At 41.6% G+C, this 27,828-nt stretch overlaps 1 long non-coding RNA gene across 1 annotated transcript in view; it reads right to left on the reverse strand.

Moving 5' to 3' along the window:
• The window catches only part of LOC145540445 (uncharacterized), a 30,203-nt gene extending 22,701 nt beyond the window's left edge, over positions 1-7,502 (reverse strand). The window contains exon 1 of the long non-coding RNA XR_014078355.1: positions 7,426-7,502. This is a non-coding gene — a long non-coding RNA (uncharacterized LOC145540445). The remainder of the gene's footprint in view (positions 1-7,425) is intronic.
• Positions 7,503-27,828: the final 20,326 nt, after the last annotated feature.

Here is a 27,828-nt window from a genome sequence, read left to right on the forward strand (position 1 = left end):
CAAGAGACACGGGTTTGATCCCTGGAGAGACACAGGTTTGATCCCTGGATTGGGAAGATTCCCTTGGAGGAGGGCATGGCAACCCACTCTAGTATTCTTTCCTGGAGAATCCCATGGACAGAGGAGCCTGGTGGGCTATAGTCCATAGGATCGCAAAGAGTTGGACATGACTAAAGTGATTTAGCATCCATATAGTTTCTAAAAGATTTTAAAACAGTATTCTCAGAAAACTCCTAGAATAAAAATACAAACTATCTGGACTCCTTCCATGACAGATAGCTTTTTGTGTGTGTGTGTGTACATGCTCATCCCAAACTCCCTAACTATCCCTTCCCCTATCCCTCCCCCTGGCAACCCTAAGCTCATTCTCGAAATCTGAGTCTGTTTCTGTTTTGTAAATAAGTTCATTTATATCATTTCTTTTTAGATTCCATATATAATGGGTGTCACATGATATTTCCCTTCTCTGTCTGATTTCACTTAGTATGACATGTTCTAGGTCCATCCATGTTGCAGCAAATGGCATTATTTATTCTTTTTTATGGCTGAGTAATATTCTATTGTATATGTGTAGCACATCTTCTTTAGATGGATGGTTTTTTTACATAGAGTTTTAAAATTTTAGTGTCTGTGACAACATTATCACAAGCATAACTTGTTTCCTTTACAACCCTATGCATAATGCATACATGCTCAGTCATGGCCGACTCTTTGTGACCCTATGGACTGTAGCCTACCAGGCTCCTATGTCCATGGAATTTTCCAGGCAAGAATACTGGAGTGGGTTGCCATTTCCTACTCCATGAGATCTTCCCACCCCAGGGATTGAACTCGCGTCTCTTGCATCTCCTGCACTGACAAGAGGATACTTTACCACTCCACCACCTGGGAAGCTCTGTAAGTCTAAGCAAAAACCAATTTAAACTTTTACATTTATATGCATCCTTAAAGCTTTCAGATAAAAGGCACTGTTAACCTGATGTGTCCACATACGTAAAGTGACTAAAACAGTGCCTGGCATACATGTGTGTGTTAGCAGTTATTACTAAAGATGTGGAAGATTGGGTTATTGTTTACAAGTCTTTACTCTCTCCTTTAATGGAATTATATGTCCACATCCTGCCATGTGGCTTTGCTGTGCCTTCCAGAGTAGCTGTGAGGACAACATGAAAGTGTGTTTGTGTGTGTGTCCATATCTGAAACATATGTGCTCATTAAGAATTTGTTGGATGAATAAATGCTTAAACCTAAGCGGAAAAGAAACTTCCCTCTATATCTTATAAATATCAGTACTGTAACCACCTCCTTTTCTTTGAAGGATATGTATTAGTGAGATATTTCTGTTAATAGTGGATAACAAATACTTTACATAGCAATATATATATATATAAATATCTTCCTATCTAACTTTGAGCTTTATGATTTGCTTTAGCCAATGAAATATTAGCAGATATGGTGCAATCAGAGGTTTTAAATGTACTTTTATAGTTTGGCTTCGCCCCTTAATTTTCTGAATCCACCATGACTCGTATATGCCTCTGGTAGCTGTTGATCTCACAAGAGACTCAGGGAGCAGACTTACACCCAAACTAAAATAAAGCCACACAGTCAGCTCACAGACCCATGACTCAAAGATCTTGATGTTATAAACCATTAAGGTTTTTAGAGTTGTTTGCTATCACAGCAATAGCTGGCTAATACATAACCATCAAAGAAAAGGACATGGTCACAGTATCGAGATTCAGTATATATATATATCTCAATACTACGACAATGTCCTTTTATATATATATGAAGAAAATGGCAACCCACTCCAGGATTCTTGCCTGGGAAATCCCATGGACAGAGGAGCCTGACAGGCTACAGTCCATAGGGTCACATAGAGTTGGGCACAACTGAAGTGACTGAGCACACATGTACACGCACACACACACACACACACACACACACACACACACACACCCCTACGTATATGTCCCTATATATAAAACATGTATAAAGATATAGATGATATCCTTTTATTCTGAAATTTAGAGATACAGATGATATCCTTCTATTCTCAAGTTTAAGCATTTATTCACTCAACAAATTCTTAATTAGCTCTTTTTATGTTCCAGACATGGTGATAGAGATTTTAAGTTAGCAATATTAAGACAAAAGGGGCCCAAACACTGCAGAAGATTGTTTTAGCTTGTTCTTCCACCTAGAGTGACTGGTGTTCAAATCCTTCTCCCCCATTTCACTCTTCAAATATTTAAACCCCCATACCCATCATATACACAGCCCTCTCAAATCCCTAAGGGCCACCTGCCACTTTAGACTGGGGGATTTCCAGCTGAGAGTGGAAACTCCGTAGTCTCCTGCATCTTCTCAAGTGTCTGCGGCCGACTGTGATATGAACCTAGTTTGGGGAACTGCAGGACACTTGGCTGCTGCATGCCCACGTGCTGCTTACTGCCCTGCCTGCCTGGCACTCAGCATCCACGCTGCCGTCTCTGACTCCAAGTATCCCAGAGCTGGAGCCAGATAGTTACTGAAATATCTCAGCATTCAGCTCTTAAGAGCCAAAAAATCAATATTCAACTTTTTTTTTTTTAAGCTCATCTTCCTCAGGGGGCTTGGGTGCCCAGGCAAGGCTTGGGGAGGCTTCATCATGGAAACAAGAACAGAGAGAAAGATTTTGAAGGGTTGCTGTTGGTAACCCCTACACCTGGGTCTTGATGCCTTCTGGTTGCAAAAAAAAAGAAAACAGAAAAACTGTGAAACACAGACTTCAGAGCAAGGAATTTTATTAGGAGTAGAGAGAAGCACTACAGAATCATAAAGACTATCAATTTACCAGGAAGACATAACAATCCTAAATGTGTGTGCATCTAACAACAGAGCTTCAAAATACATGGAACAAACATTAATAGAACAGAAAGGAGAAATATATCTTCAAGTGCAGTTGAAGTTTCCAACACTCTTCTCTCAGTAATCAATAGAATAAGCAGACAGAAAATCACTAAAGATAGAGAAGACCTGAATAACACTATCCAAGTTGACCTAACTGACATTTGTAAAAGACTCCAAAATGTCAGAATATATATTCTTTTCAAATACACATGAAGCATTCACTAAGGTAAACAGTGTACTCGGCCATAAATACATTTCAACAAAATTTTCTAATTGAAATCATTCAAAGGATTTTTAAGACCTCACTGGGATTAAATCAGAAATCAATATCAGAAATACATTTGAAAACTTCCCAGATATTTGGAAATTAAACAACATGCTTCTAAATAGAAATAGATCAGAGAGGATTTCCAAAGGGGCATTAAAAAATACTTTGAATTGAATGAAAACAAAAATAAAGCTTGTAAAAATTTGTAGAATGCAACCAAAGCAGAGATTAGAGGGAAATGTACAAAATTAAATGATTATATTAGAAATAAAAGGGAAATGTACAAAATTAAATGATTATATTAGAAATAAAAGGATGGAAATCGATTATCTAAGTGTTCCTCTTAAGAAATTATAAAAAGAAGAAAACAATAAACCCAAAGCAAGTAGAAGAAAGGAAATGATAAAAATAAGATCAGAAATTAATGAAACCAAAAGCTGATTCTTCATAAAGATCGATGCAATTTATAAGCATCTAGCTGCACTAATCAAGAAAAAAAGAAATGAGATGCAAACTACCAATATCAGAAATGAGAAAAGTTATATCACTTCTCTTATAGATCTGTCTGTTGGCAGACATTAAAAGGAAAATAAGAGAATATTATGAAAAGAGAATATTATGAAATATTTATGTCAATAAATTCGATACCTTGAATAAAAAAGACCAGTTCCTTCAAAAGCACAAATTACCAAAACTCATCAAATATAACCTCAGTAGCCCTATCCTTATTAATAAAATTGAATTTTTAGTTTTAAGAACCTCCCTACAAAGGAAACTCCAAGTCCATATGGCTCCACTGGAATTCTACCAAACATTTAAGGAAGAAAAATGCCAATTCTACACAGACTTTTGCAGAAAATTGAAGAGGAATGTTTCCAAACTTACTCTATAAAGCCAGCTTTATTCTGATACAAAAACCAGACAAAGATATTTTAAGAAAAGAAAACTGCAGACCAAGATAGATACAAAAATTCTAGAGAAACTTTTAGCAAATCAATTCCAACAATATAAAAACAACATAATTTAGTAGAGCGCATCCCAGGAAGGCAAGATTGGCCTAAAATTTGAAATTCACCACATTAACAAAAGGAAAACCATATGAGCATCTCAAAAGACCCAGGAAAAGCATTTTAACTCCAACACCCATTCCTGACAGAAATTCTCAGAAACTAGAAACCTAAATTTGATAAAGAGCAGCTATGAAAAATCTATGGCTAACATCTCACATAATAATGAGATAGTGAATGTTTTCTCCCTAAGATTAGGAAAAAGACGGCATGGGGGAGGAATCTCACTACTTCTATTCAATATTCTCTTGAAAGTACTAGCCAGTAAAATTAGACAAGAAAAAGAAATAATAGATTTATACCCAGAATATAGAGATATTTCTCAAAAATCCATAATAAGAAAACAAAAGCCCAATTTTAAAAAGTGGACAGATGATTTGAACCAACACTGCTAAAAGGACATACAAATGGCAAATAAGCACATGAAAAGATGTTCAGTATCACTAGCAGTAAAGGAAATAAAAATTAAAACTATAATGAGATACCATGTCACACATCTTAGAATGGAAGATGCAACCATCAATATCAGGTGCTAGGGCTTCCCTGGTGGCTCAGATGGTAAAGAATCTATCTGCAATGCAAGAGACCCGAGTTCAATCCCTGGGTCGGGAAGATCCCCTGGAGAAGGTAATGGCAACCCACTCTAGTATTCTTGCCTGGAGAATCCCCATGGACAGAGAGCCTGGTGGGCTACAGTCCATGGGGTTGCAAAGAGCTGGACATGACTGAGTGACTAACACATTCACTTTCAGTGAGGATTCAGAGCAAGTTGAACTCTCCTGTGTTACTGGCAGGAGTGCAAAAATACAGCACTTTAAAAGAGTTTTGCAGTTCCTAATAAATTTACTTGCCATATATTTGCCATATGACCCAGGAATTTCACCCTTAGGTATTTATCCCAGAGAAAAGAAAGCGTAAGTATGTGAATACTTACAGTGGCTTGATTTTTAACAGTGAAAAACTTATTACAGCCCAAACATCTATTACCTAGTGCGTGGTTAAACAAACTGCAATACACCCAGGGAATGGAGAACTGTTCACCAAAAAAAAGAGACCAACTCCTGATAGATGAAACAACATGGATAAATGTCACACCCATTATGCGAAATGACTAAAGTCAGATTTAAAAGACCACAAATGTATCTTCCATTTATGTGCTGTGCTTAGTCACTCAGTTGTGTCTGACTCTTTGTGACCCCATGGACTGTAGCTCTCCAGGCTCCTCTGTCCATGGGATTCTTCAGGCAAGAATACTGAAATGGGTTGCCATGCCCTCTCCCAGGGGATCTTCCCAACCCAGGAATCAAACCCAGGTCTCCTGCATTGCAGGCAGATTCTTGATGCCATAAACTGAATGCTGTGTCCCCAAAATTCATATTAAATCTGAACCCCTGTGTGATGGTATTTGAAGGTGGGCCCTTGGGGAGATCATTAGGTCATGACGGTGGAGCCCTTATGAATGAGATTAGTGCCCTTAAAAGAGGGGCCTCAGAGAGCTCCCTTGCCCCTTCTGCCAGATGAAGACACAGCAAAATGCTGGCCATCTATGAACCTGAAAGTAGACTCTCACCAGATGCTGAATCTGTTGGCACCTTGATCTTGGGCTTCTCAGTCTCTTGAATTCTGAGAAACAATTTTCTGTTCTTTTTAAGCTACCTGGTTTACTTAATTGTTTTAACAGTCTTGAATGAACTAGGACACATGGCGACCTGAAAAAGGCAAAATGTTATAGAGACCAAAAAACAGACCACTGGTTGCTGGGGTTGGGTGAGGAGAGGCACATGAAGGAATTTTTGTGGAGGGATGGAAATGTTCTGTCTCATTTGTGGTGGTTACTTGGTCATGGTCAAGTTAAAAAAAAAAAACAACAGGTGGGCAGGGCTAGAGTTCAAACCTGCCTTCCCATACTCAAAGAATGTGAATGGGTTCCCTATGAGCCGCCCATGGGAAATCCATCAGTGGGACTGTCCTGGATCTGTACTCCCTTCACGTCCTTCAGTATGGCCTAAGGAGCACAGCCTACACAGCTCCACTGTCAGCTCTGTCGCTAAACAACTGTGTAGCTGTGGGCAAGTCACTTTCTTTTTCAGCCCTGTTTCCTCAGCTGTGACTTGCCCCATGAGGACTACACACATCAAGCTTAGTCGGGCTCTCAGTTTCTCTGACTTTCCCCAAGGTTCCTTCCTTCTGCTGGAGAGGATGGATGCATAGCCTCAGCAATTTAATCTGTCTAGCTTTGGAGTTTTAAGGGCTTTTTCAGACTTCAGTTCATTGGCCCTCACAAAATCCTGTGAGGAAGCTAATTATCCCCATTTCATTGTTTAAGAAATGGAAACCCAGGAAGATTCACCAATCTGCCCCGTCACAAAGTTGTCACAAAAGGCAGAACCAGGGCTCTCATCTTTCCAGAGGCCCTGTCCCAACTCTAGGTAACATCAACCACTGGGCTCCAGATCTGTCGAGGTGTTTCTCTGTCCTCCATTAAGTTTAGGGGTTTTATGAAACTCTTTTAAGCAGTCCAGCAGTTTTCTAGTTGGATAAGCAAACAATGGGCCAAACATAAAATGGTATTTATATGCTGTCATAAAATCTGGTCTTCAGAGGTCAGTGTCAACCTGGAATTCAAAGAGAACACACTGCTGCTGGCCCCAATGCCTCACTAACAGGAAATCCTTTTACAATATCACATCCTTATTGTGTGCCAGGCACTGTTCTAAATGTTCCATGTGTGTTCTCCTACTTAATCTTCCCAACCACCAGTGGGGTTACCATATTTAACCCCAAACTATACATGGGGACCAGAGCTCTGAGAGATTTAAACCCGTGTTCCATAGCTCATGCCTCTCCTCCTATCCATCGACCAAATGTGCATCTTTTAAGATCACAGAAAGATCTACTCCACTGAAAAAAGAAACAAAGGAAGGGAAGGAGTGGGAAATGGAATAAGGGAGGAAGAGAGCAGGAAGGCTGGCAGGCAGATACAGATGAAAACGAAGCAGGATAAAACTGAGCATCAGCTTCTCTATCAAGGCAGATGGTGGTTGCTTAAAAGACTTTTGAAAGAGGCCCAGGAAATAGACCAAAGGAGAGAGGCAAAGTACTGTGTGGGAACCATCACTCCATCCCATGTCAGTGCGCACACACAAACACACACACACACACACTGTCTAAGACCACTGATCATCCCAACATTACCGGCTTCATTCTTCACATCTGACAGTCCTGGCTTGTTTCACTTGCATGTTTATTTAGTTTAAGATCTGCTTGAAAGGGCTCTCCAAGAGAGACGGAAGGGGAGGAGGAGCGGGGGAAACAACTCTTCAAAAGAGAACTTAGTGATTAAAAAGGAGCCAAGATCAACAGCTCTGAGAGCTCCAGCAGCCCAGGAAGCCAGCGAAGCCCTGGAGGGGGTCTCCCTTTATAATACCACCACCACCACCACCACCACTGCTGTCCAGCCCTCCTCACCCTCCTTCCCGTCCTCTCTCTGCGGCAGGTGGTGGTCACCCTTCACGCCGCAGGCTTTTCCTGTCACAGCTGACTTTGCTCTGGGTGAGAAAGTCTTTTTGAGATAGCATCTGCAGCAACCTCAAAGCACAAGTCATCTTGTTGACCTCAATGACAACAAAGCATCTGCTGGCTGAGCGCATGGCATCTGTACTTCCCCTCCATCTCCCAGAGCTTAGTCAGCGTCAGGCACCTAGAGAGGCAACAGAGGTGTAGAAAAAAGACTGGATGATGATCAGGAAGCCCAGGTTCCAGCCCCAGCTCCATCACTCTCTAACCATGTGATCGCACGCCACCCAGTCTTAGGGACTTGGATTATTTATCATGTGAGAGTGACATCTGTCCTGCCCACCTCACAGGGGTGCTGAGAGGGAGAAATGAGACAGGACTTCTGAAAGTGCTTTCCGCAAACATGAGGGAATGACAGGTACTCAAGGATGGTTTGCTGCTTAACTGATGGCCTGAGTGATAGATGATGCTTTGGGCGACAAGGCTTCCCTGCCTTTTTGGAAACACTTTTCACCAGAAGCTACAAGATGATGGATGCAGTCTTCAGGGGCAAAGACATGATTACAAATGTCAAACTGGTTGAACACTGTGTTCTGGCCAAGGAGTTTCCCACTTGCTCCCTCCTCTAATGGAATTCCTGTCCCATTTAACATGATGTGTCTGTGATGGAGTCTCTAATTAAAGACTTGCAAGAAAGATAAAAAGTCATTATGTCTCACTTTAGGAAGCACTCCTATTATTTAGGGTTTCCTGTGAGAGGCCCCCAGGGAATGTCTGTCTTCTGAGACTTGGCAAATCCACCAGCTTTTCTGGGCTTTTCTACACTTGGTCACCAAGACACAGATGTTCTAACGCTCTAAGTGCCCCTGTCAGCAACTGTTGATCCCAGTAAGCTTAATCCCAGGCTTCAGAAGAAGCTAAGAGGAAAGAATCAAGACCCATCCATCTTTTAGTACTTACGGAAAGAGCAAGCGAGTCACTCCTGGAGAAGGAGAATCAAGACATTGCATTAGGACTTCCCTGGTGGTACAGTGGATAAGAAATCCACCTGCCAATGCAGGGGACATGGGTTCGATCCCTGATCCTGGAAGATCCCACATTCCATGGGGCACCTAAGCCCATGTGCCACAACTACTGAGCCCATGCACCTAGAGCCTGTGCTCTGTCATGAGAGAAGCCACCACAATGAGAAGGCTGTGCATTGCAAGGAAGAGTAGCCCTTGCTTGCTGCAACTAGAGAAAGCCCATGCGTAGCAACAAAGACCCAGCCTAATCAAAAATTAATTAACTAATTAAATGTAAATATATATATTTTTAAAAGACTACATGAAATAGGGGTGTGGGGAAAAGAGACGTGAGTGGGAGAAAGAGGAGGAGCCCTCATTGCTGTGTTGACTTGTGTCTTAAAAGGTTAACGTGACTGCTGAATGGAGAATAAAGTGGGAGTGGAGCTGGGGCAGGGAGGGAGACTGGGGGTAGGGAGACAGTAAGGAAGCTATTGGGAGGGTTCAGTGGAGATATGATAAAGGTGAGGGCCAAAGTCAGCAGGTAAGCAGTGAGAAGTTGTTGGGTTTGATGTACAGCTCAGAGATCTCTTAGAGGCTTGGAGCATCCTCTGCCAGTCTCCATGTGTCAGGCCATTTGCTAAAGGTTTTCCCCTTAAGATCAAGAGTAAAGCAGGTATAACCACTTTTACCACTTATTTAACATTGTATTGGAGATCTTAGCCAGTGTAATCAGGCAAAGAGAAAGAGGAGAAGGAAGGAAGGAGGGAAAGAAGAAAGAAAAGGCATTAAGAATGGAAAGGAAGAAGTAAAATTGTCTCTTTTGAGTGGACACCAAGACCCTGTATGAAAAACATCCTAAGGAATCTATTTTTTAATCACTAAAATGGACAAATGAGTTTTATAAGGTCACAGGATAGAAGGGCAATATAAAAATTACATGTCTACATACTAGCAAAAAATAGCAATGGATGTAAACCAACCAAATTAGAATAGCATCAAAATAAAATATAGAGAGATCATTTTAACAAACTATGTGCAAGACTGGTATTAATACAATGAGATTTACAAATATTCACTGAGAAAAAGCAAAGAGAAATGAAACAAATGTATTCATATACCACATTCTGGGGCTTCCCAGGAGGCGCTAGTGGTAAAGAACTCTCTTGCCAATGCAAGAGACTCAGGAGATGTGGGTTCTGTCCTTTGGTCAGGAAGATCCCCTGGAGGAGGGCCTGGCAACCCACTTCAGTATTCTTGCCTGGAGAATCCCATGGAAAAAGGGGCCTGGTGGGCTACAGTCCATAGGGTCACAAAGAGTTGGACACGACTGAAGTGACTTGGCATACATGCACCACATTCATGAATTGAAGGATTCGAAAGTGTTGTCAGTTTTCTCCAAACTGGTCTACGGATTCAACAAAGGCCAATCTGTATTCCAGCTGCCACTTTTGGTAGGAGATTACAAGCTAATGAAATTAAAAGACGGTTACCCCTTCGAAGAAAAGTTATGATCAACCTAGACAGCATATTAAAAAGCAGAGACATTACTTTGCAAACAAAGGTCTATCCAGTAAAAGCTATTGTTTTTCCAGTAATCATGTATGGATGTCAGAGCTGGACTCTAAAGAAAGCTGAGTGCCAAAGAATTGATGCTTTTGAACTGTGGTGTTGGAGAAGACTCTTGAGAGTCCCTTGGACTGCAAGGAGATCCGACCAGTCCATCCTAAAGGAAATCAGTCCTGAATATTCATTGGAAGGACTGATGCTGAAGCTGAAACTCCAATACTTTGGCCACCTGCTGGGAAAGATTGAAGGGGAGAGGAGAAGGGGATGACAGAGGATGAGACAGTTGGATGGCATTACCAAATCAATGGACATGCGTTTGAGTAAACTCCGGGAGTTGGTGATGGACAGGGAGACCTGGCATGCTGCACTCCATGGGGTCGCAGAGTTGGACACGACTGAGTGACTGAACTGAACTGAACAAGTTAATTCTAAAATGTAAGGAAATACAATATATCTAGAATAGCCAAAGGAATTGTTTAAAGTAAGAACAAAGTTGGAGGCCTACAGTATGAGATTTTAAGACTTACTGAAAAGCTACAGCAATCAAGAGAGCCTGGTATTGGCATAAGGATAGGCATGTAGATCAGTGCAACAAAACCGGGGGTACATAAATCAGCCTACACGGATACGATTGACTGAATTTCAACAATTGATTTCCTATGGAAAGAATGGATTTTTTAACACATAATGCTGAACACCTGAATCATCACATGAAAAAAAAATGAACATTGACCCATAATTACACCATATCCCCAAATTAACTAGAAAAATTGTTAGACACTAAAAGTATAAAACTTCTAGAAGAAAACCTGGGAATCCAAATGTGGGCAAAGATTTAGCAGGAGTCAGAAGGAAAAATTGAACTTCATCAAAATTGAAAACTTTTGCTCCTCAAAATATGCCATTAATTAAAAGGCAAGCCAGAGACAGGGAGAAAAGATTTGCAATATGTATTACTGACAAAGGACTGCAAAGTATATACAGAATTCTCAAACTCAGTAGAGTATTAACAAAATAACCCAATAAAAAGTGATTAAAAGATCTGACAATTTACTGAAGAAAATATTCAAAAAATTACCATGGCTTTTTCATTTCTGCCATTGTCCTCCTGGACTACACATGTACACACACACATACTTTTTTTACTGCTAAATTTTCACTTGTCTTTCCTAAGTCATACTCAAGGTTCTTATGTTCCTTGGTAAATATGTAATTGCTGTCTATGAGCTTTTATCATTAGATAAAGAACTTGCCTCACATTATTATCATTGTCCATTTCAGGATCTATTTCCTCCACTTACATGTGAACCCCTTAAAGGAGAATATTGTGGCTTCTTTATCTTGTTATCTCTATCACCTAGCACAGGCCACAGTATAAAATAGGTGCTTAATAAATTTTTGTAAATGGAGGGGAAAAAATTCCTTCCTTACTTCCTGGAATGCACATTACATCTTGGTCTTATCATTTTTGTTAAATTGGGGCCTGTGGGGGAATAAGGAATCCTAGATCCATGAGATCATTACATTTTAGAGCTCAGAGGATCTTGAAGTTGATAAATTGTATCCTGCAAACCTGAGGGGGTTCCTCAGAAACCACCTGCAAGGGCTGAAGGACACTTCTCTGTAATCTCATTCTAAGGGATACATATTATTCTATTGTTGGGGTTTATTAAAAATTACTTTGAAAAATCCCTCCTATTATAAATTCAGATGTTTGTCAAGATTTTATGTTTATGTTTGATACTAGAATGACCCTCTTGCATGTCTAATAATTTCTGTAATTATTTAAAGCTAACAGTCTATTATTAGATCCATCCCAACTCCATCCCCTTCCTACCATTGACTGTGGTATCATTGTTATTTGAAGCCAAGTAATTAGTGCATAAGCCAAATGTTACTTCCTCTTTGGGTTTCAGTAATCAATGATCTTTCATTAGTTTTCACTCTGCAATGTCTCATAAAATACACAACAACTTCCTTTATGCTCCCTCAGTTCTTTATCCAACTTCCTCTAAACACCTCTGCACATCTGTCTCTATTCCACACGCTCTGGATTTGAGTATAACACCAGAGGTAACAGATGCAGGAGAGGCAAGAAAGTCCTCTCTGTGGGTTTAAAAAACAAAATACAAAATAAAATAAAACCCCACCTCAAGGAAAAAATACATGTGCGATCCTCCCAAATTCTGGAAACATGTGGAGAGGTTTAGATAGAAAAAGTAGGGATTATTATTCTAGTAAAATTGATTTGATTATGAAAAATGTTCTGAAAGAGGACACTGAAAACTTGTTGGGATGTGTTACCAAAGGGATTTTCATCACTGCAAATGAGACATACGAAGAATAGAAGGTCGACATTTTTTAGAATTATACATATTTTTATGTGTTCTTAGGAGAAAAACCGTATTTCCTAGAAGACCAAAAAAAAAAATTACTTTCACACCATAAAGTATTATAATGCACATCTACTATAGAAATTGAGGTAGTTTGGATAAGAAAAAATAAAAATGGAATTGTTTTTATATATCTTAATATATATTCATATATCTTTTTTAGAATTAATAATTTTCAATCATTTCACAGTCATCTTTCCAGGCTTCTTTCTCTGTGTGTGTGTGTGTGTGTGTGTGTGTGTGTGTGTGTGTGTGTGTAATCAAAATGGGATCAAAGTGACACAGAATCTGTTTTCCCCTCTGTAAACCACACCTTGAACATCCCAATGTAATTCATATTCTCCTATAGCTTCTATTCATATCTAGCAAAATTTCTTTCACTAATCCCCTACGCATTGAATATATAGGTTGTTTCTCATTTGGAACCATTATAACAGACTCTACAGTGAACATCCTTATACCTACAGCTCCAACAATTGCCCTAATTATTTAAGATAAATTACTTGGAATAGCATTCTAGGTCAAAGGATATGTAAAAAAACTTGAAAAAATTACCTTATTCTTATTCCACAAAAGATAATCTTTTAAGTTTTATGAGAGGCCTCCATCAGCACATGTGACTCTTCTGGACTGGCACCATGTAAGTTCCTGGTTAATTAAATGATTTTGGTTGTTAAACTCACGATTGCCAAACTACAAGTATGTTTGTGCTGCATATGATTCACCTAACACAGGTTTTTCCTTCTACCAGAAAATCCCCGGGAGGTTGGCATTTCCTGCAGACTGTTTCACCCCAACTTAGTCATGTTTGCTCGGAGAAGGAAATGGCAACCCACTCCAGTACTCTTGCCTGGAAAATCCCATGGGTGGAGGAGCCTGGTGGGATGCAGTCCATGGTGTCGCGAAGGGTCGGACATGACTAAGCGACTTCACTTTCACTTTTCACTTTCATGCATTGGAGAAGGAAATGGCAACCCACTCCAGTGTTCTTGCCTGGAGAATCCCAAGGACGGCAGGGCCTGGTGGGCTGCCATTTATGGGGTCGCACAGAGTCGGACATGACTGAAGCGACTTAGCAGCAGCAGCAGTCATGGTTGCTAAGTCCTGCCTTCCTGGCTTCTGCCTCCTAGTGGATGTGTGCACTTAGAATCTTGCTGCCCCCAGATCCCTAATCTCACGGCGCCAAATTCTGTCTTTTAAATCCAGAGCATTTTCCACCGGGAAGTCTTCCATTAGTTTGTTTCTGCCCATGTTTGTAACAACTTGTAATTTGGCCACCTGGCCAATTTCATCAAGGTGTTTATATCTGATGGATCGTCAATAAAGATTAAATGGGCAACACCTAAGCTGACCTCCCTGGTCCCACCCACGGCTCCACCCTATGTCAGTTTCATCCTTGGATTTCATGACACTTTCATGTTTTCTAATTTTCACGTGATCACACTTTGGCTAAGAAGCTGGGCTCCATGGTCACACCACACTTTGACCACACATTTCCCCAGACTCTTAAATGACCCCGTGGGCTGGAAATCCTCCATGTACCTTTCCATCTCCAAACCCTGCCTTCTCCAGCTTGCTCTATACTCGGGAGCATCACCGGGACAGGCTGCCTCAAAACACTCCGCAGCCCTCTGGCATCCAGTTGCGTTTAGTCAACTGGGAGCCCTGTGGGGGGGCGGGGAGGGCAGGGTAGCCTCTCACTCAGCTCCCTCCCTTAGAACTGATGCCCAGTCCTTCCACCAATAGTCACTGCCTTGTCAGGGAGCCCTTGTCACATAGCTCTCTCCAGGTCCCCCACCCACACCCTCTCCTTGCCCTTTTCCTCCTAGAAGTGGTCACAGCCCTTTCATACCACTCCTGGGCTCTCTATGCAACCCCTGTGGTTGGCCTACACCTTGCTCATCCCTTGATAATAATGTCTTTATTAAATTCTTCCTGATTTACCCAATAGGAAAGTATTATCTGTTCTCTACTGGGACCATGACTGATACACCATGTAACATGGCCAGCCCTTGGATGAGGCTACTACAGGACTGGGCTGGACTTGGTCGAGGTCCATCACCTCTGCTTGCAGACAGAATGCAATGATGCCAAGTCCCTTCTGGAACTGAACCTCATATCCTCTCAGATCCATAAACTTTTGGAGTTCTTACCTTTTTTTTAATACAAAAGAAGACTTTGAAATTTTCTTGACAAGAACTTTCAGATGTTCCAGCATTTTCCATTTATACATTTAACTACAAATATTCACCGAGCACCTCCTATGTGCCAGACACTGAGCTAGACTCATCTGGGACAGACACACACGTCAGAGTGTGAGAATAAGCTGGAAAGTGAGACCAGTAACCCTGGATGCTCTGCGGAGAAATTGCTTCTCACAAAAAGAGTTACCTTTTGTTCTATGTTCCAACTGGTGGAAGGCCAGTACCCCTTCTTTCTGGAGGTCTCTAGTCAACATTTCATGATATCCTAAAAGAACTTCAGTCTCAGAAATATAAGAAGACAGGAAGGGAGAGCCTCCGTTTCTTTGTATTCAAAGGTTCGCCCTGAGCACCCACAGTCTTGTCTGTCCTGTCTCCAGGGATTGTCACCATCATGCCGCTCACCCTGCCTCTGCTCTCCCCAAGTCTGTCACCCTCTCACACCTGGCCCGCCCCAATCCCAGCTGCAAGGTGTGTGTGCCCCAACATGCCACAGCTGTTACCCCAGCGCCCCCTTTCTTCTTCCCTATCTGCTCTCACTCTCAGCTCATTAATTCTGGAGACTGAACCTCGGACTCGGCTGCCTCTACCATTACCCCTTGGGCAGTGAAATCGGTATTTCTCTTCAACCTTCCAGGTCTTTGATTCTTGCCTTCTTCTGGTGAGTCTGACCTAGCTCATCTCTGGCTTTTCTTATCCCATACTGCCTTAAGGAGCACCCCCTTTTGTAGTTCTGGTCTCTTAAAGCCCAACTCCTACCCAACCTGCTCCCAAACTCCAACAGTTCTTTTTTCAGCCTCCTCTAATATCTCTTCTTTGGATGCCCTGAAAAACCAACTCGCTTCCTTTTCTTTATTCTCTACTCTCTTTTTTGTGCCTTTTCTCCTTTCCTTCTCTGTATTTTTGCCTCTCACTCTTCCTTAAAAGAGTTACAGGAATTCCTTGCTTCGAAAAATATTGTCCTGGGGATTTGTATGTAATTAAAGTTTATAACATTTGAAATTTGGACAACATGTTCAAAATCATCATGGTGATGCTGATAGTAATAGTAATAAGAGCTTCCAATTACTACATTTTCTACATACGAGGCACTGTACTATGAACTTTATCACATCAGCTAATTTAATCCTCACAGAAGCCCTTGGAATAAGTAAATATTATCATTCTGCCCAGTTTACAGTCAAGAAAACTGAAGCTGAGAGAGGTTCAGGGACTTGCCAAAGGTCACACAGCAGGTGGCAGAGCTCGGGCTTCAACACTGGCCTGCTGGATTCCAAATTCCAGCCTTCCTGCTCTCCCCACCTCACTAGTTAAAGTAATCCCGCTGTAATTTCTCTTGAAAGGAGCGAGGTTCTGCAACAGAAAGAGCCCCTCCCCAACTACCCAAACTGTAAGTTTAAACCTTTATACAAGGAACCTCCCTCGGCAAGACACACCCGTCCTTCTTATGGGGTGGGGGAAATCTCCCAGGTGACACCTCCTATTTACTGTCCTTCCACAGCTGGTCCTGTACCACTGGGTGTGGCAGCGGGTGGGGAGCCATCCAAACCACCTCTTTACATCCTCTCACTGACAGGTCCTCCCTGGGATGACCCTGTCAGCCGGTCTGCCTGCCTGACAGAGCCATCACAAAGGACAGCAGCAAACATGCGACTTTGACTAGGGTTAGAGCGTCTAGTGACATGCAACCTCTGTCTGGTCTGTGTTTCTATAAAAAGGGCTTTCATGGCTCAGATGGTGAAGAATCTGCCTGCAGTACAGGAGACCCAGGTTCAACCGCTGGGTTGCGAAGATCCCCTGGAGAAGGGAATGGCTACCCACTCTAGTATTCTTGCTTAGAGAATTCCATGTACAGAGGATCCTAGCGGGCTACAGTCCATGAGGTCACAAAGAGTCGGACACAACTGAACAACTAACACTTTCATTTTCTTTATAAAAAACAGATGCAAATGGAGAAAGACCAGGCACCTAGTTAAACTAAGCCATAATAGTTCAATTATTCATTCAACAAACACATACCAAGTGTAAATGTGCCTGGGAAAGAGCAAGGTATTGGGCTTTCTCTTCCCAGGGGTTTATACATCCATCAGCAGAAGGAATAAAAATATTCTGTGTCCCTGTGGTCAACTGTATTGCAATTTAGCAAACATTTAGTTTGCTCTTTCCTCTCACTCCCTCAATTTCTGTCCCATTGACTGGGGACTTGGCCATGTAAAATACTTTGGTGAATAGAATGTGGCCCACAGTGATCTCCAGTTCCAGGTGAAGCCTTGAAGAGGCATTGCAAATGTCTGCTGGCTGTCTTGAACACCTGCCCTCCTAAATGGGAACAGTGCTGGCCAATGGGGGCTATTTGTTCAGCCCAGGTCCCAAAATAAGAAGACATATGGGGACAGTCCTAAATCACAGCACAAGTCACAGCCACTGATGCAATACATGCAAATAATTTATACTTGTTATTGAAGGCCATTAAGAGCTTGAGGTTGTTTGTTACACAGCATTATTGCAATAAAACTTGCAAATTCATTCCTATACAGAGCTATATTTCAAAACTACCTCTGGTATTTTTCTTGCTCTTTAAATTGAAATCTACAGCACCCTATGGGTGATGAGTTTCACCGATCCACCCAAGGTATTTGCAGAATGGCTAGTAAGGTGAGGAAAGCAGTCTGAACAAAAGTTACTGATTTACACATCATAGAACATACCTGCAGAAACCCCAGATACCCAACAGCAGCCCTTCTACAGAGAGTACTGTTAATCACTGCTACCCACAGACGCCGTATTTTCTGTTGTTCATTATCAATTTCTAAAGTTAACATTAGCCACATCAAGAGCAAGTACTTGTTTATATACTCTGAAAGCTACAAATGAATTGAATGTTTATAATCCAAGACTAAGGCAAGTCAGGAAGACATGAAACCAGGTACTGTGGCTTAGAGGCCTCTCCAGTCACCATGTGGTACACTATAGGTGTTTAATCTTCTTTGAATTTCCTTTAGTTCAACAAATATTTATCGAGCATGTCCTATGTACAAAGGGGAGAAGGCATGGTTCCTACCCTCAACTCATTAGCTTACCATCTCAAGGAAAGGATGAGTATTTGCATAACTATAATTAAAGACAACACACCTAAAATATTTTGAAGGAGTGCCAAAATTTTTCCAGGGTTGGCTTCAAAAAAGAGAAGCACTGCATCCAATCTGAGGAGGTCAAGAAAAAAGAATGTTTCAAATATAAGGAACTAAGGTGCAGGGGTTGAATAGAATAGAATATGAACGATTGAGAGATTCAATAGGAAGATCCAGAAAGATCACACACACAGTGTTGAATTTATAGCCAAACCCAAGAATGACTGAACACGTAACAAAATTCATCACGTCCATTTTGACTACGCCCTTCTCTGGTCCCCAAGATTGAATTTTTATGAGAACTTCAAGTTATCAACAGCTGGAGCCTCCACAAAAACAACTAGTGGTAAAAGGTGCCAGTGAGAGGTAAAGATGACAGCAAGACGGTTTCCGTGAGAACAGGCGCGCTGAGCAGGTGTTTTCACAGTCTAGACACCATCAGTCCTGGCTGAGGGAAGAGGCATCAAGCAGTGGGGTGGGCTGTCTTGAACCTCACTGCTACCCTTGACAATGGGGTCTGGCCTTTCCAGGAAGCAGCATCCCTATAGGCTGCTTATGGCAGGGCAGGGCAGGGCAGGGCAGGGCAGGGCACCCCACCCTCCGGGCACCCCACCCTCCCCCACTCCCACGCCTCTTCCCCAGGCTGCACCTGGCCTCCAGCCTCACCTGCCCCACCTAGTTACACCCAGGACTCTACCTGGCCAGAAAACACATCACTATCAGGCAATTACGAAACATGATGAAGAAACTCCAGCTGTACTAGGATTCTGGCTGCATGCAGTTAAGCTGCCCTAGTGCCATCGGTAAGCTTCTAGCTTTCTGCTCCCACCCTATCAAAGCCATCTGTTCTTGGGTTCTTCCCCACTGGGCCATACACTGTGCAGGGACTTTCACCTTTGGGCCCAATGCCTAGTCCATAGATGGCACCTGTTAAATAATAGCAGCACGCACCTTTCTATCTATTAAAATGCTTTTTCTCCACCCGCTCTGACATATTATTTCACTGAATCCTTTCAACAACCCAACTCTACTGAGTGGTTATTATTATCCTCATTTTGTAAACAGGGAACTTGAAACTCAGGGAGATTAAGTAATCCCTCCAAGATCACGCAGCTAGGAAGTAGAGGCACTGAGAGCTATCTGAGGTCAGGCCCTTCTTATAGAAGTGGGTTTATATGCATTGTGTATGTGTTAGTTGCTCAGATGTGTCCTACTCTTTGCAACCCCATGGACTGAGGCTCACCGGGTTCCTCTGTCCACGAGATTTCCCAGGCAAGAATACTGGCTTGGATTACCACTCACTTCTCTAGGGGATCTTCCCAACCCAGAGATTGAACCCAGTTCTTCCATATTGTGGGCAGACTCTTTACCATCTGAGCCACCAGGAATAAACTAGGTCTCTGGAATAATAAGACAGAGCATTCTCACTAGATTGATCCTTTGGAAGAAAAATTTCTTCGAGGGTTGATACCTGGGAAATTCCCCCTTGGCTGGTGTTTGGCAGAGACATACAGAGCCTGTCTTTATTGTCTTGATAACCTGAAATGGAATATGAATGTCTCAGGTGGGAGTATAGAAAACTGACAGGGATAAATCTGTAACTCAGAGTTACACATGCTAAGGCAGATGAGAACTTCCCCAAGAAAGCCAAGAGAGGGGCCCTGGACAAGGGATAGCGACTTGCAGGCAGGCTTCACACACCTGTTGGGAACTCGGCAGTAGCCTCAGCCATGTGCACAAGTTCAGAGGACAGCACTGATGGGAGAAGGGTAGGGGCTGACTCAGAACAGAAACTTAAATTGCCGGCTAGAGGTTAATGGGAATCTGAGCTAAGAAGATTGCCTGCTAGCACTAATGTTCAAGAGGGTATTTGTCTCAGGGAAGCCTTTTTCAATCCAAGGAGGAATTAGTCCAAAACCCAGGTTGTTTCCTAAAAAGAAACTTGACACCCTAACACTGCCATACGATGACCAGCACCTGTGGAACCACGTTCCACAGGCCAGCATCCAGGCACATCATGAGGGCTGTATGAAACAGGTGGGTTTTCTGGCATAGTGAGTCTGGGTCAGGAGCTGTAGATAAAGAGGATGACTCTGGGCTCTCACCTTGGACTTGGGCAAAGGCACACAGGGATCCGCCCTGCTGACACCAGTCTCCAACACCTGGCTCATCAGGATGAAATTATTTTTGTTTGCAGCCCCACCCATGGCTCCACCTCAAGAAACAGCAGGTAACAGCATCCAGCCTGGTCTGACCCCTGTCAAAAGGCACTCAGAACACACGCAGGTCTCTAGACAGACCCAAGAGACCAAGGCTTCTACAGAAATCCAGGCAGACACTGGGAAAGCCTACACAGAGGGAGGGGTCTTGGGCCTCAAAGCATTCCTTCTGCCTCTACCTGAAGACCAAGAAGGCAATGGCACCCCACTCCAGTACTTTTGCCTGGAGAATCCCATGGACGGAGGAGCCTGGTGGGCTGCAGTCCATGGGGTCGTGAAGAGTCAGACACGACTGAGCGACTTTACTTTCACTTTTCCCTTTCATGCATTGGAGAAGGAAATGGCAACCCACTCCAGTGTTCTTGCCTGGAGAATCCCAGAGACGGCAGAGCCTGGTGGGCTGCCGTCTATGGGTTCCACAGAGTCAGACACGACTGAAACGACTTAGCAGCAGCAGCAGCAGCAGCATTTATACAAAGGACTGCATTAACTTTCTGGATCACTCATCCACAATAAATTACAAAATGCAAGATTCCAGAAGGCTTAAAAGATAGATCAGGCAATAGGTTAATAAATGTGACTTTTTTCAATAAAATCTTTGCTTAAATACAGACTTTAAAGAAGTTAGCCCTGTTAAATGAAAGGCTGGCATTTTCTTAGGCCTGCTAGAAGCTCATTAACATCAGATGACAGTTCAGCATAGGTAATCAGGTAAGGATGGGGAGCCAGTCTGCACCAGAATCCTAGACCGACCCGCCTTCCTCCCTCCCCCTCATCCCATAAAGAAAGCAATGGAAAGTGGCAAAGTCAGGTCACTTGTTTCCAAATGATTCTGCTTTAAGAACGCAAGATAAATGTTAAAATAGATTAATTTAGCAAACATATTGGCAAGAACTTTGTCTTTGTGAGTTTTGCTGAGTTAAACTGTTTTCAATTAACATTGTTTTTCAACTGCACTGATTTGGCGCCAGGCATGGAATATTTATCTTTCTTTTCCCAGCAGGAACTGCTTCTTGTGCTTATTTCATTAACAGTTATGAGTCTAAAATCAATTGACTAATATGAAATGTCAGGGGAGAAAATTGGGACCAGCAGGGTGATGCTGCGCTCTTGAATATGCTCCCAGTCTTGGAAAAACCAGTCACAAAAGTCATAATACTGTGGGTCTTGTCTCTCTACCCATAAGGCACACTGGTCATATCAGAAATGAGGACAGATCACCCAAGACAAGAACTGATATTCGGCTTGCGTGCTCTGTTGTGGCCTTACAACCAGACAATGCAGGACTGGGGATGGTCTCCCAGGTTGTGTATGTCTGGTATGTTTCTGATTGGCTGGTGCTCTTGCTGGTTGTTAAAGATTGTGGCTAGTATCCTGTCAAGGGCCAAGACCCTGCTGCTTACAGAGGCTCCTTTACTGAGTTTCCCCCTATCTCTGGGGCTTGCTTAAAAGTAACTAACACTTACCAGTTTGGAGTGGGGAACACTGATAAGTGTTTAGTCTGCACATAGTCACTTCCTTCTTCTCTTCTGGCCATGGTCCCCATCTACCTGATATCTCCCAACCAGAGATCTGTTTTTCCTGAGAACAAACTTCCAAATGCCTTGCCAGGGAGCACGATCTCAGAGGAATGGGTTGGGAAAGGTGATGTGGATCCAAAATTTCTCAAAAAGGTTTCACCCCACTTCCTATATTAGCTCCCCTTTCATGATAGTTCCAGAAACATCTATGCCTTTTGCACAGGTTAGTTAGCAGCATTCCTCATTGCCAGTTTGAGCTTTTTCCGATCTGCTAAGTCAGCTAGTATATGTCCATCTTTTGGTCAACTTCAGAAATTGTGTTGCTGTGTCTCTTCTCCTGTTCCCTCTGTCCTGTCCTTGTGAGTTCATTTTTAAAAACAAACAAACAAACAAACAAAAAATCTTGTCATTTTAGTTGGGTTTGGGGATAAAGTTAACCTAGATGAGTATGTTGAGTCCACCATCTGAAATTCAAGCCAGAATACAGTTTTTAGATCTAGCTACACATCCAAGGTTTCCCAACTTTTAATTTTAAGAAATATTACTATATTAGACTGGACTTCCCTGGTGGCTCAGGTGGTAAAGAACCTGTTTGCAATGCAAGAGACCTGGGTTTGATTCCTGGGTCAGGAAGATCTCCTGGAGAAGGGAATGGCAACCCACTCAAAAATTCTTGCCTGCAGAATCCCATGAACAGAAGAGCCTGGTGGGCTTGAGTCCATGAGGTTGCAATGAGTTGGACACGACTGAGCAACTAACACGCTATATTAGACATTTAGCAATATAAACTCTGAAGAATCTTTCATTTCAGTTCAGTTCAGTCGCTCAGTCGTGTCCAACTCTTTGTGACCCAATGAACCGCAGCATGCCAGGCCTCCCTGCCCATCACCAACTCCCAGAGTTTACCCAAACTCAGGTCCATTGAGTCAGTGATGCCATCCAACCATCTCATCCTCTGTTGTCCCCTTCTCCTCCTGCCTTCAATCTTTCCCAACGTCAGGGTCTTTTCAAATGAGTCAGCTCTTTGCATCAAGTAGCCAAAATATTGGAGTTTCAGCTTCAATATCAGTCCTTCCAATGAACACCCGGGACTGATTTCCTTTAGGATGGACTGGTTGGATCTCCTTGCGGTCCAAGGGACTCTCAAGAGTCTTCTCCAACACCACAGTTCAAAAGCATCAATTCTTCATAGCAATACAGGCGTACCTCAAGAAACAAGAAAAAAATCAAATAAATCAACTAACTCTACACCTAAAGCAACTAGAGAAGGAAGAAATGAAAAACCCCAGGGTCAGTAGAAGGAAAGAAATCTTAAAAATTAGGGCAGAAATAAATGCAAAAGAAACAAAAGAGACCATAGCAAAAATCAACAAAACTAAAAGCTGGTTTTTCGAGAAGATAAACAAAATTGATAAGCCATTAGCCAGACTCATCAAGAAACAAAGGGAGAAGAATCAGATCAACAAAATTAGAAATGAAAATGGAGAGATCACAACAGATTCCACAGAAATACAAAGGATCATAAGAGACTACTACCAACAGCTATATGCCAATAAAATGGACAACTTGGAAGAAATGGACAAATTCTTAGAAAAGTATAACTTTCCAAAACTGAACCAGGAAGAAATAGAAGATATTAACAGACCCATCACAAGCACGGAAATCGAAAGTGTAATCAGAAATCTTCCAGCAAACAAAAGCCCAGGACCAGACGGCTTCACAGCGGAATTCTACCAAAAATTTAGAGAAGAGCTAACACCTATCCTGCTCAAACTCTTCCAGAAAATTGCAGAAGATGGTAAACTTCCAAACTCATTCTATGAGGCCAACATCACCCTAATTCCAAAACTAGACAAAGATGTCACAAAAAAGGAAAACTACAGGCCAATATCACTGATGAACATAGATGCAAAAATCCTTAATAAAATTCTAGCAAACAGAATCCAACATCATATTAAAAAGATCATACATCATGACCAAGTGGGCTTTATCCCAGGAATGCAAGGTTTTTTTAACATCCGCAAATCAATCAATGTAATACACCACATTAACAAATTGAAAGAAAAAAACCATATGGTTATCTCAATAGATGCAGAAAAAGCCTTTGACAAAATTCAGTATCCATTTATGATTAAAACCCTCCAGAAAGCAGGAATAGAAGGAACATATCTCAACATAATAAAAGCTATATATGACAAACCCACAGCAAACATTATCCTCAATGGTGAAAAATTGAAAGCATTTCCCCTAAAGTCAGGAACAAGGCAAGGATGCCCACTTTCACCACTACTATTCAACATAGTTTTGGAAGTTTTGGCCACAGCAATCAGAGCTGAAAAAGAAATAAAAGGAATACAGATAGGAAAAGAAGAAGTAAAACTCTCACTGTTTGCAGATGACATGATCCTCTACATAGAAAACCCTAAAGACTCTACTAGAAAATTACTAGAGTTGATCAATGAATATAGTAAAGTTGCAGGATATAAAATTAACACACAGAAATCCCTTGCATTCCTATACTCCAATAATGAGAAAACAGAAAGAGAAATTAAGGAAACAATACCATTCACCATTGCATCAAAAAGAATAAAATACTTAGGAATATATCTACCTAAAGAAACAAAAGACTTATATATAGAAAACTATAAAACACTGATGAAAGAAATCAAAGAGGACACAAACAGATGGAGAAATATACCGTGTTCATGGATTGGAAGAATTAATATAGTGAAAATGAGTATTCTACCCAAAGCAATCTACAGATTCAATGCAATCCCTATCAAGCTACCAATGGTATTTTTCACAGAACTAGAACAAATCATCTCACAATTTGTATGGAAATATAAGAAACCTCGAATAGCCAAAGCAATCTTGAGGAAGAAGAATGGAACTGGAGGAATCAACCTGCCTGACTTCAGACTCTACTACAAAGCCACAGTCATCAAGACAGTATGGTACTGGCACAAAGATAGAAATATAGATCAATGGAACAAAATAGAAAGCCCAGAGATAAACCCACGCACATATGGACACCTTATCTTCGACAAAGGAGGCCAGAATATACAATGGAGAAAAGACAATCTCTTTAACAAGTGGTGCTGGGAAAACTGGTCAACCACTTGTAAAAGAATGAAACTAGAACACTTCCTAACACCGTACACAAAAATAAACTCAAAATGGATTAAAGATCTAAACGTAAGACCAGAAACAATAAAACTCCTAGAGGAAAACATAGGCAAAACACTCTCCGACATAAATCACAGCAGGATCCTCCATGACCCACCTCCCAGAATATTGGAAATAAAAGCAAAAATAAACAAATGGGACCTAATTAAAATTAAAAGCTTTTGCACAACAAAGGAAACTATAAGCAAGGTGAAAAGACAGCCTTCAGAATGGGAGAAAATAATAGCAAATGAAGCAACAGACAAACAATTAATCTCAAAAATATACAAGCAACTTCTGCAGCTGAATTCCCGAAAAATAAATGACCCAATCAAAAAATGGGCCAAAGAACTAAACAGACATTTCTCCAAAGAAGACATACAGATGGCTAACAAACACATGAAAAGATGCTCAACATCACTCATTATTAGAGAAATGCAAATCAAAACCACAATGAGGTATCATTTCACACCAGTCAGAATGGCTGCTATCCAAAAGTCTACAAGCAATAAATGCTGGAGAGGGTGTGGAGAAAAGGGAACCCTCTTACACTGTTGGTGGGAATGCAAACTAGTACAGCCACTATGGAGAACAGTGTGGAGATTCCTTAAAAAACTGGGAATAGAACTGCCATATGACCCAGCAATCCCACTGCTGGGCATATACACCGAGGAAACCAGAATTGAAAGAGACACGTGTACCCCAATGTTCATCGCAGCACTGTTTACAATAGCCAGGACATGGAAGCAACCTAGATGTCCATCAGCAGATGAATGGATAAGGAAGCTGTGGTACATATACACAATGGAATATTACTCAGCCATTAAAAAAAATACATTTGAACCGGTTCTACTGAGATGGATGAAACTGGAGCCCATTATACAGAGTGAAGTAAGCCAGAAAGAAAAACAACAATACAGTATACTAATGCATATATATGGAATCTGAAAGATGGTAACGATAACCCTATATGCGGGACAGAATGAGAGACACAGATGCATGGAACAATTTTATGGACTCTGAGGGAGAAGGTGAGGGTGGGCCGTTCTGGGAGAATGGCATTGAGACATGTGTATTGTCATATGTGAAACAGAGCACCATTCCATGTTCGATGCATGTGACAAGGGCTCGGGGCCGGGGCAGTGGGATGATCCAGAGGGATGGGAGGGGGAGGGAGGTGGGTGGGGGGTTCGGGAAGGGGAACACATGTAAACCCATGGCTGATTCTTGTCAATGTATGGCAAAAACTATTACAATATTGTAAAGTAATTAGCCCCCAAGTAAAATAAATAAATTTATAAAAAAAAAAAAAAAAAAAAAAAAAAAAAAAAAACAAAAGCATCAATTCTTCAGTGCTCAGCTTTCTTTATAGTCCAACTCTCACATTGATTCATGACTACTGGAAAAACCATAGCCTTGACTAGACGGACTTTTGTTGACAAAGTAATGTCTCTGCTTTTTAATATGCTGTCTAAGTTGATCATAACTTTCCTTCCAAGGAGTAAGTGTCTTTTAATTTAATGGCTTCAATCACCATCTGCAGTGATTTTGGAGCCCAAAAAAATAAAGTCTGACACTGTTTCCACTGTTTCCTCATCTATTTGCCATGAAGTGATGGGACTGGATGCCATGATCTTAGTTTTCTCAATGTTGAGCTTTAAGCCAATTTTTTCACTCTCCTCTTTCACTTTCATCAAGAGGCTGTTTAATTCTTCTTCACTTTCTGCCATAAGGGTGGTATCATCTGCATATCTGAGGTTATTGATATTTCTCCCAGCAGTCTTGATTCCAGCTTGTGCTTCATCCAGACCAGCGTTTCTCGTGATGTACTCTGCATATAAGTTAAATAAGCAGGGTGACAATATACAGCCTTGCCATACTCCTTTTCCTATTTGAATCAGTCTGTTGTTCCATGTCAGTTCTAATTGTTGCTTCCTGACCTGCATACAAGTTTCTCAAGAGACAGGTCAGATGGTCTGGTATTCCTACCTCTTCCAGAATTTTCCACAGTTTACTGTGATCCACACAGTCAAAGGCTTTGGCATAGTCAATAAAGCAGAAATAGATGTTTTTTTGGAACTCTCTTGCTTTTTGATGATCCAGCGAGTGTTGGCAATTTGATATCTGGTTCCTCTGCCTTTTCTAAATCCAGCTTGAACATTTGGAAGTTCACGGTTCACGTATTGCTGAAGTCTGGCTTGGAGAATTTTGAGCATTACTTTACTACTGTGTGAGATGAGTGCAATTGTGTGGTAGTTTGAGCATTCTTTGGCATTGCCTTTCTTTGGAATTGGAATGAAAACTGACCTTTTCCAGTCCTGTGGCCCCTGCTGAGTTTTCCAGATTTGCTGACATATTGAGTGCAGTACTTTCACAGCATCATCTTTCAGGATTTGAAATAGCTCAACTGGAATTCCATCACCTCCACTAGCTTTGTTCGTAGTGATACTTCCTAAGGCCCACTTGACTCACATTCCAAGATGTCTGGCTCTAGGTGAGTGATCATGCCATCGTGATTATCTGGGTCATGAAGATCTTTTTTGTATAGTTCTTCTGTGTATTCTTGCCGACTCTTCTTAATATCTTCTGCTTCTGTTAAGTCCATACCATTTCTGTCCTTTATTGAGCCCATCTTTGCATGAAATATTCCCTTAGTATCTCTAATTTTCTTGAAGATATCTCTAGTCTTTCCTATTCTATTGTTTTCCTCTATTTCTTTGCATTGATTGCTGAGGAAGGCTTTTTTATCTCTCCTTGCTCTTCTTTTAACTCTGCATTCAAATGGGTATATCTTTCCTTTTCCCCTTTGCTTTTCACTTCTCTTCTTTTCACAGCTATTTGTAAAGCCTCCTCAGACAGCCATTTTGCTATTTTGCATTT

Source organism: Giraffa tippelskirchi, chromosome 1, assembly GCF_054371585.1.
Source record: "Giraffa tippelskirchi isolate mGirTip1 chromosome 1, T2T-mGirTip1v1.2.pri, whole genome shotgun sequence".
Lineage (NCBI taxonomy): Eukaryota > Metazoa > Chordata > Mammalia > Artiodactyla > Giraffidae > Giraffa > Giraffa tippelskirchi.